We start from the raw sequence: 11,379 nt of genomic DNA on the forward strand, positions 1-11,379 counted from the left end.
ATTTTTTTCATTTTTACTTTGTTTTATTTTTTTTCTTGATGTCTTATTGGATCATTAGTTTTCATTTGCCCAATTCTAATTTTTAAGGAATTATTATCTTCAGTGAGCTTTTGTACATCCTTTTTCATTTGGCCAATTCTACTTTTTAAGAAGTTCTTGTCTTCACTGAATTTTTGTACATTATTTTCCATTTGGCCAATTGTGTTTTTTAAGAAATCCTTTTCTTCAGTAGATTTTTAATTTTTTTTTTTTAGTGAGGCAATTGGGGTTAAGTGACTTGCCCAGGGTCACACAGCTAGTAAGTGTTAAGTGTCTGAGGCTGGATTTGAACTCAGGTACTCCTGACTCCAGGGCCGGTGCTTTATCCACTGCGCCACCTAGCCGCCCCTCTTCAGTAGATTTTTAAATAATAAAAGTATTTTATTATTTTTCAGTTACATGTAAAAATAGTTTTCAACATTTGTTTTCATTAGATTTTTAGTTCCAATTTTTTTTCCTTCCATCCCTTCCATCCCCAAGACAAAAAGCAATCTGATATAGGTTATATATGTACCATCATATTAAACATATTTCTGCATTAGTCATGTTGTGAAAGAAGAATCAGAACAAAAGGGGAAAACCTCAAAAAAGAGTAGAAACAGTATGGTTCAATCCATATTCAGAATCCACAGTTCTTTTTTCAGCATGTGGAGGACATTTTCCATCAGGAGTTCTTTGGAATTGTCTTGGATCATTGTATTGCTGAGAAGAGCTAAGTCTTTCACAGTTGATTATCACACAATGTTGCTGATACTGTGTACAATGATATCCTGTTTCTGCTCACTTCACTAAGCATCAGTCCACTTAGGTCTTTCCAGGTTTTTCTGCAATCTGCCTGCTCATCATTCTTACAGCACAATAGTATTCCATTACATTCATATACTACAACTTGTTCAGCCATTCCTCAATTGATGGGCATTCCCTCAATTTCCAATTCTTTGCCACCACAAAGAGAGCTGCTATAAAAATTTTTGTACATGTGGGTCCTTTTCCCTTTTTATGATCTCTTTGGAATACAGACCTAGTAGTGGTATTACTGGATCAAAGGGTATGCACAGTCCCATAACCCTTTGGGCATGGTTTCACTGATTCCCTTGATATTCTTGACCTCTTGTTCTTACAGATGAATTTAGTTATTATTTTTTCTACTTCTATGAAATATTTTTGGCAGTTTGATTGGTATAGCCTCAAATAAGTAAATTAATTAGGTAGACATATCATTTTATTTAATTGGTTCAGCCTGCCCATGAGCAATAAATATTTTTTCCAGTTGTTTAGATCTGATATCATTTGTGTGAAAAGTGTTTTGTAATTGTGTTCACATAGTTTTGGGGCCTGCCTTGGCAGGTAGACCCCCAAATATTTTATGTTGCCTATAGTTATTTTAAATGGAATTCCCTTTTTAACTCTGGGTCAGTTTCAGTCTCATCCTGTTTTATATCATATTTAAATGTGAACTTGACAGGGAAAATTGCCATGTAGAAATTGTGTTAAGCAGTAGCCTACTTTCCCCGGGGACCAAGTTGGTATAAAGCAGAGTGTGTAGCTTCTGGGGTGGGACCAATATTGCAGAAGAAAGGCAGTGAGCTCTCGAACTCATGACACGATCACTACAAAAAACATCCAAATAATACCATAGGACAATTCCTGGAGCAGCAAAACCCACAGAATAATGTGCTGAAATCATCGTCCAACCAAAGACAGCTTGGAAGGTCAGAAGGAGGGAGCTGCTGTGCTGAGACAGGAGTGTAGCCCAACACCACAGTCACCCTGACACAGATGCAGTACCAGGAAGGCCTCACCAGAGAAAGAGAATCCACAGAACCTCTGAATAAGCTGCAGCACCAGCGTCATCTGGAACTAAGCTCATAGTCTGGTGAGAGGGCTGAGCTCTTCACAGGGGGGAGATCTAGGATACCAGCTGGGACCTTTTGAAGCTTGGGATAGTGCAGCCTGGAAAGGAGCTAAAAGTTAAGTAAAAGAAAGGCAAGATGAACAAACAGAGAAAGGTAAGAACCATAGAAATTTTCTTTAATGACAAGGAATATTGAGGTGCACTCTGTGTAATTTAAGATTCTAAATGTGGATTCTAATCTGTTCCCCCAGTTTGGGGGAAACTGACTAAAAATCACTGATAAAATGAGTTTAGGTTTTTAAGGGTTTATTGGAAAATAGAAAGAAAAAGATTGAGAACAGAATTCTAACAGCCTGGCATTCCTATCTTTCCTCAAATTTCCTGTGAAGTCCTCTGCCGCCACCACCATCAAGTCAGGAAGCCAAAAGGCCCCCGCGCTCTCTGCACAGGCTCCCTTTCCTCCTTCCTGTCTCCTCCCAGACCATAGGAGGCTCCTCAAGTTGATTGGCTGGTAGCCTTGATAGACAGCACCCATGAGCAAACGTCATTTCCTGACGCCAAGGAAAAGTCACAATGCCTCTGAGGCATTTTCCTCATGGTGGAGCTTTCCCACAGCAAGTCTCCAGTAGGTGGCGTCATTCCAATCATTACAACTCTCAGAGGAAGATGTCAATGTCAGGGCCCCTATATCTAAAGCTTCCAAGAAAAATACAAATTGGTCTCAGGCCATAGAGGTGCTTTAAAAGGACTTTGAAGATAAAGTTAGAGATGTAGAGAAAAAATGGAAAGAGAAATGAGGATGATGCATGAAAGACTTGAGAAAAGAGTCAACAACTTGAAAAGCCAAATTGGCCAAATGGAAAAGGAAGTACAAAAGCTCGCTGACAAATAATTGCCTATGAATTAGGATTGAACAAATGGAAGCTAGTGACGTTATGAGAATCCAAGACACAATAAAGCAAATCCAAATAAATAAAAAAATTGGGGACAATGTGAAATATCTTCTGGGAAAAACTTCTGACCTGGAAAATAGGTCCAGGAGAGATAATCTGATAATTATTGGTCTACCTGAAAACCATGATCAAGGAAAGAACTTAGACATCATCTTCCAAGAAATCGTCAGAGGAAATTGCCCTGATATTCTAGAAGCAGAAGATAAAATAGAAATTGAAAGAATCTACTGATCACCTCCTAAAAGAGATCCCAAAAGGAAAACTCCTAGGAATATTATAAACAAATTCCAGAGCTCTCAGGTCAAGGAGCAAATATTGCAAGCTGCCAAAAAGAAAGAATTCAAGTACTGTGGAGCCCCAGTCAGGATAGCACAAGATATAACAGCTTCTACATTAAAGGACTGGAGGGTATGGAATATGATATTCCAGAGGGTAAAGGAATTGGGATTACTACCAAGAATCACCTATCCAGCAAAACTGAACATAATCTTTCAGAGGAAAAAATGGGACTTCAATAAAAAAAGGACTTTCAGGTATTCATAATGAAAAGACCTAAACTGAATGGCAAATTTGACTTTCAAATACAAGACCCTAGAGAACCATAAAAATTGGAGTTGGGGAACATACCTGGGGTTGTGCAGTAGGTGACTGTCTTATGTCTGAGGCTGGGTTTTGGCTGGGATCCCCCTGGGTCCAGGATGAATGTTTTGTCCACTGTGTCACCTAGCTTCCCCATGATGATATCTTTAGGGTTAAATTGAGGGATGAGGGGAATGCACTGGGGGAGGGGGAAGGGCAGAGATAGCATGGGGTGAAATCCTACATGAAAGAAACAGGAAAGGGCTTATGGAGTGGGGGAAGAGATGGGGGAGGAGCAGGGCTGTAAATCAATTTTACACACATCAGAATAGGCTCAAAGACCTTAATGTCATCAGAGTTGCTTAAGGAGGGATTAACAACACACCCAATTGGATGGAATAATCTATTTAATCTGCTCAGTAAATGAACCTAACACTCATCAGAATTGACTCAAAGACTTCAATCTCATCAGAATTGGCTCAAGGAGGGAATAACATACACACTTAATTGGGTGGAGTAATCTATCTAACCCTGCAGGGAAATAAGAGGGAAAAGAGCTAAAGAGAGAGGGGCAAAAGAAGGAAGGGCAGATTGAGGGAGGAGACAGACAGAAGCAAATCCCTTTTGAAGAGGGATAGGGTGAAAGAAGATAGATAATAGAGTAAATATCATGGGGAAGGGAATAGGATGGAAGGGAAACAGGTAACAATAGTAATCATGAAAAAGAGAAAAGGGGGGAAAATTGTACAAAAAATATTTATAGCAACTCTTCTTGGAGGCTAAGAATTGAGAATCAAGGGAATGTCCACCAATTGAGGAATGACTGAAGAAGCTGTGGTATACAATTGTAGTGGAATGGTACTGTGCTATAGGAAATGACAAAAAGGATGATACCAGAAAAACCTGGAAAGACTCATATGAACTGATGTATAGTGAAGTGAGCAGAACTGGGAGGACATTGTGCATAGTGACAGCAGTATTGTTCAATGAGCAATTGTGAATGACTTGACTGCTCTCAGAAATACAATGATCCAAGACAATCCCAAGGGACTAATGATGAAGCATACTATCCAACTCCATAAAAAGAACTGATAAAAAGAGAATTTGCAGATTGTACATATATAACCCATATCAGATTGTTTTATGTCTTGTGGAGGGGATAGGAAAGGGAAGGAGGGAGAAAAATTTGGAACTCTAAATCTTATGAAAATGTATGTTGAAAACTACCTTTATATGTAACTGGAAAAAAATAAAATAAATGTTTGTTGCAAAAAAAGCAGAGTGTTGGCTTCCTCCAGGGATTGGGGAATATAGAATATTATTTCATCTGAGCTTGCTATATCTTTCAAGTAATGGGGTCAGAAACAAGATTATAATGGTTTAACATGTGAGTAGAAGGAAAGTGAACTATGTAGGAATAGTTTTGGTGGGGTGGTTGTTGTTGTTGTTGTTGTTGTTTTGTCTGGGAGGTTATTGGGGAAAAGAAGTGAAAAGAAGTGATACCGTATGATATCCTGAAAAGATTTCAAAGTCAAATGGAAATTTTTGAATAATTGGACAACCCATTTTTACGAGGGAAAGAAAAAGCCCAGAGATAAAAAGATTAAAGATTAAAAAGGAATTTCCAATGGGGGAAACCTTAGTGATGAATCATTAGAAGAAATTGAGGGATTGAAAATTGAATTATAGAAGAGAAAAGAAAGGAAACCCATAGGGACAGCCTTTGTTTTGTCTGAAAAGTATGATATAACATTTCCCCTTGAGAGGGAAAAGTAAAGTAGAAGGTGTTGAAAAATTCATGCAGCACACTCCAAAATTTTATTTAGTTTAGACATTCTTTTTTCTTGTGGCTGTAAAGAAAGAGTTGGATCACAAACCCATAAATGTGTATTATAATCAGGTTCTTCCTGAGCTGAGCAGTATCTCAATATTTTCTATCCTTTCTTATTGGACAGACAAGATAAGAAAAATGAGTTTAGATTTGGGAGTAATAAAAACATTTAAGGAAAAAAGTAATGTGTAAGATAATTTCTTTTATTTCAATCTTCTAATTTAATAGATCGGAGTGTCTAAAAATAACACAAAAATGTCATCTTCTTCATAGGGTATATGAATACTAAAGTAAAAAATCAAAAGATAATGGAATAACAGGTATATTTGGCCTTCAAGTACAAAATGAAGCTGGACAGAGACTAATAAATAGAGTTTTGTCAAGATGACTCAAAGGTCTTAACACTCTTTTTCAACAACCCAAAAGGCAACTCTACATGTGGACATCAACCAATGATTGACATAGAATTCATACTGATTATATACTTTACAGCCATAGGTGAAGAAGTTCTATACAGTCAATGAAAACAAGTCCTGGAGCTAATTGTGACTCAGATTATGAGCTTCTTCTTCTTCTTTTTTTTGTGGCAATGGGGGTTAAGTGACTTGCCCAGGGTCACACAGCTAGTAAGTGTCAAGGGTCTGAGGTTGGATTTGAACTCAGGTACTCCTGAATCCAGGGCCAGTGCTCTATCCACTGCACCACCTAGCCGCCCTCATGAGTTTCTTATTGTAAAATTAAATTGAAAAAAGTAGGGAAAACCATCAGACCACATAGATATGACCTAAATAACAACTCTTATTAATATGAAGTAGACATGATGAATAGATTTAAAGAATTGGATCTGGTAGACAGAGTGCCTGAAGATCTATGGACAGAGGTTCACAATATTGTGCAGGAGGCAACAAAAATAACAACAAAAACATTCCAGAGAAAAAGAAAAGCAAGAAAGCAAAATGACTGTCTGATGAGGCTTTGCAAAGAGCTGAGGAAAGAAGGAAAGGGAAAGGGAAAGAGGACAGAGAAAGATGTATCCAGTTGAATGCAGAATTCCAGAGAACAGCAAGGAGAGATAAGAAGGTTTTCTGAAATGAGGAATGCAAAGAAATAGAAGAAAATGATAGAATGAGAAAGACAAGAGACCTCTTCCAGAAAATTAGAAATAGGAAGGAAACATTTTGTGCAAAAATAGCCATGAGAAAAGACAAAAATAGTATGTACTTTACAGTAGCAGAAGATATTAAGAAGTGGCAAGAATACACAAAAGAATTACACAAGAATTATCTCAACATCACTGACAACCAAGATCCTCTGGTTACTAATCTAGTGCCATCGATCTTGGATAATGAAGTCAAATGGGCTTTAGGAAGCATTGTTAACAATAAGGCTAGTAGAGGTGAAGGGATTTATGCTAAACAATTTAAGATCCTAAAAGATGGTGATGTTAAAATGCTGTACTACATATGGCAGCAAATTTGGAAAATTCAATGGTAGCCACTGTATTAGAAATGATCAAATTACATCCTAATCCTAAAGAAGGGCGATACCAGGGAATATTCAAATTACTGAATGATTTCACTCATTTCCCATGCCAGCAAGATTGTGTTTAAGATTCTTCAAGCTAGGCTCAATAATATGTGAACTGAAAATTACCAGAAGAGGGGACTGTTTTTCAAAGAGGCAGAGGAACAAGAAACCAAATTGCCTGCATTTGCTGGATTATGGAAAAAGCAAGTGAGATGCAAAAAAACTGCTTCATTGACTGTGTGGATCACAACAAAATGTGACAAGTCCTCAAAGTGATAGAAGTACCAGGTCATCTTTCTCTAGAGGAATCTGTATATAGGTCAGGAAGAAATAGTTAGAACTGAACAAGGAACAACTGTTTGGTTTCAGATTAGAAAAGAAGCACAAAAAGGCTGTATATTGTTACCTTATTAATTGAACTTATGTGAAGAGAACATCATGCAAAATGTCAGGCCGGATGAATCAAAAGCCAACATTAAGATTGCAGGGAAATAACAATCTCAGATAACAGTCTTTTGGCAGACAGTAAAGAAAAATTAAGATGTCTCTTTTGATGAGAATGAAAGAGGAGAGTGTAAAAACTGGCTTGAAGCTTAACAACAGAATGACTAAGATCGTGTCAACTGGTCCCATAACTTCCTGGCCAACTGAGGGAGAAAAAAATGGAAGCAGTGTCAGATTTTATATTCTTAGGTTCAGAGATCACTGTAGACAGTGACCACAGCCATGAAATTGAAAGATTCTCAGTCCTTGAAAAGAAAGCTATGACAGATCTGGACAGCATACTAAAAAGCAGAGGCATCACCTTACTGACAGAGGTTGATATAGTCAAAGCTACTTTTTCCCAGTAACAATGGATGGTTATGAAAGTTAGAGTATAAGGACAGGTGAGTGTCATAGAAATGAAGCTTTTGTACTGTGGTACTAGGGAAGACTTTTGAGCATCCCTCAGACAGCAAGGAGGTCAAATCAGTTATAACTTAAAGAAATTAATTCTGGCTATCTACCAGAAAATCAAATACTGAAGCTGACATGTTCTGACCACATCATGAGAAGATGGGATTTAGTGGAAAAGACTAAATGTTGGGAAAATGTTGGGAAAAGACTGATGTTGGGAAAGATTGAAGGCAAAAAGAAGAGGGGATGACAGAGGATGAGAGGCATAGATGGTGTCATGGAAACAATAAACATGAAATTAGACAGATTTCAAGAAATAGTGGAGGATAGAAAGGGTTGTTGTACTATGGTCTATAGGGTCACAAAGTCAGACATGACTGAATGACAGAACAAAAACAAAATATGTCAGGCACCATAATCTATCAACCAGATCAGAACCAGCCTCTAACCTATGTATGGCTGGAGCTGCACAGAATAGGCCAGAGACAGGCAGTCTGGAATCAAACAATGATTTAATTAACTTTATAAGTGAAGAAAAATAGCTTTCAAGCAAGGAGGAGCTACACACACATGTGCTGAGGCCCCATTCCTAGTAGGGGGTGGGACCTGAGACAATGCGGGGAGATGTCAGTACTTATACTAATGGCTGTCCAGTGAACTGTAGCCCTGACAATGAGGGAAAAGCAAGCATGTTACAAGTTTGATTCATTGCAGGACTTTCCGAGTTTGTCCAGTGCTAGTCTTTGATCAGAGAATGCCTGGTAAATTATGTGACCAGCCCAGAGGGTGAGATCCTCCAGAGGGTGATCACAAAGGATTGTTGTCCTGACAAGCCCCGAGCACAGCTTGCTTGCTGGGCCTTACCTCTGGAAAACATGGAGTCTCCTGATATTTTGTCAGCTCTAACTGGGAATACAAAGAAAAGCAAAAAACAGTCCTTGCCATCAAGGAGGTCACATTTTATTAGGAGAGATACCATGTAAATTACTAGGTACATACAAATTATTGACATAGTAAATGGAAGGTCACCTTAGAGAAGAAGCTACTATTAGTTTGAGAGGCCCAGAAAGGTGTCTGGCAGAAAGTGGGCATTGAGTTGTCTGGAGGAAAGCCAGGGAAACTAAATGGCAGAAGGGAGGGAACAAGCCACTTCAGGCATGCAAGACAGTCAGTGGGAAAACACAGAAAATGGAGTGTCACATGTGGAGAAAGGCAAATAGTCCAGTATAGTTAGATTGCAAACTGCAAAGATGGGCAGAAAGTATAAGACTGAAAAGGTAGGAAAAGGCTAGGTTATAGAGATTTTTATTTTTATAATAAACATTTTTATTTATAGTTTGGGGTTCCCATTTTTATCCCTCCTTCCCTTCCCTATCCTGAGAAGGTAAACAATCAGATTTAGGTTATACACATGTACAATTATGTAAAACATTACCTGAGACGTTAAACAATCAGATATAGGTGATATACGTGTACAATTATGTAAAACATTACCGTATTAGTAATTTTGTAGTTTCTCAGTTGATATGTTCTGTTTTTCATCAACTAAATTTCTTCTAGAATCCTTCTACCCTCATGCCTTATGAAGAGCTATCCCATAGACAAAACAGAATTTTTTCAGACGTACGATATCACAAAGGCAATCACTGATGAAAGGAGCATCCTAACACTCACCAAAATATTTATAGCACCACTTTTATGGTAGCAAAGAACTGGAAACAAAGTAGATACCCAGTGATTGAGGAGTTGCTAAACAAATTGCAGCATATCAACATAATGGAGCAATACTGTGCTGTAAAAAACAACAAATATGTTTAATACAGAAACATAGAAAAGATTTCTATGATCTGATAGAGAGTGATGATAGCAAAGCCAATAAAACAATATACAATGTAAGTGTAAAGAACACCCTCCATTCATCAACAGAAAATGTGTATTGCTAGATTAAAAAAAATAATAATCATGAAACCAAAGAAAAGCAATGAGAAGACACATCCCCATACTCCTTTGAAAAGTTGGGAGGCCCACATTGGTGAAACATTGCATGTATTTTCAGATATTTGCAATCAACATTTAAATTAACAAGTTTAATCCATCAAAATGAAAATATACTTTTTCTAAAGCCCATTTATTGGAATCACTTTATCCTAACCATTATATCACTAGAATATTAGATGTTTCTGGGCAAAGGTTTGAGAGGAGAGAAGGGATATATAGCCTGGGGTACAGAGACACTGGGGAGTTGCGGCAGTACAGAGAGGGAAGTTAGATGCAGCAGGGTCGACAAAGCGAAGGGGACTTGGAGTTAGAAGAAAGGAGTGGAGCAGTGAAGCAGGGGGAATTTCAGTTAGAAGGTAGAGAGAAAAAGAGTGACAGGGAGAAGACTGAGGAAGTTGGAGAGGACTGAAAGTGAACTTTGAAAAGATTGTCAATGCTGCCTTTACAGATGGATTATTATTCTTGTGAAAAATGCCTTTGTTTTAGGATCTATAGTTTCTACGAAACTTAATTGCAGAGATGCTCTTTCACCCTCAGTTGTGTAATCAGGATGGATTATGCCCTAACCAAAATGGATCTAAACCAGAACCAGTTTTCATACTTAGTGAATACTATCACAATCACAATTGCCACATATTAATCCTAGAACAATTTTTGAGAGTTTCCATAAGAGATATTACTTAGTAGTTTGGCTTTGTTGCTATCCAAATTAGTTTTTCAATTTTTAAAAGTCCTAGGTAAACATAGCCAAAGAAAAAGTAAATAAAGTCCCTAGGTAATAATGAATATTTCTCAGACAATTCTTCTCTGTGTTTGTAACTTTCTCAATCCCTGTGGATTTCAAATGGCATTTTTATGATGCAGGTTGCATGTGTTGTTAGGGTGCTCAAGGGGTTATATCCCAAATGTAACTAAACCCAACATAAAAAAGGTGATGCCATGCAAAGATAATTCCTTTGAGTCTAAAGTTATCAACTTTTTACATTAATAGGTGCCACACCTATTCTTGGTTTTACAATAAAAATACTTAGTTCTAATTTTTGATTTGTGGCTCAATTTTTTTTTTTTAGGGAGGCCTGTACATTCCTCTTGCCATGTCAAACTTTATATAGATTTCCATTTTACATGAAGTTTTAAGACATCTCTCAATGATTAAGACTATTTGATATTTTAATCTTCATATCTCTGGTCCTTTGTAATGCCATATAAAGTAAAACATTTGGAATTGAGCTATATGCATGGAACATTATTACATCAAGTTAGTAAATAAATTCTGATCTACCATAGGTCACATCACATATCCTGAAACATCACCACAGTTAGTGCCAGATAGAATGTGGGTAGATAAGAACACCCCAGGTAAAGATCTCTGTGTATCCATAGGAGCATCTGTTTAATATATTACTTTCCTCCAACTTTTCAGAGTGAGGATATGGGGGAAGAATTTTACTGATATACTTATTGCTTGTTGTGATTAAAAGAGAATTGGAATTGAGGTCAGGAGACGGGTTTGAATCTCACATCTGGTTCTTACTGGTTCTATCTGTGATTTTGGGTAAGTGCCTGAGTTTCTGTAATCCTCAGTTACCTCATCTATAAAATGGGATAGCAGTATTTTCCTCTAAAAACCATGGGATGTAAGTAATTTATGAATTTATTTTCTGGTATGGAGTTATTAGAATTCTTTTTATCAGATTGTT

The sequence above is a fragment of the Dromiciops gliroides genome, chromosome 6 (assembly GCF_019393635.1).
Source record: "Dromiciops gliroides isolate mDroGli1 chromosome 6, mDroGli1.pri, whole genome shotgun sequence".
In the NCBI taxonomy this organism is placed as follows: Eukaryota; Metazoa; Chordata; class Mammalia; order Microbiotheria; family Microbiotheriidae; genus Dromiciops; species Dromiciops gliroides.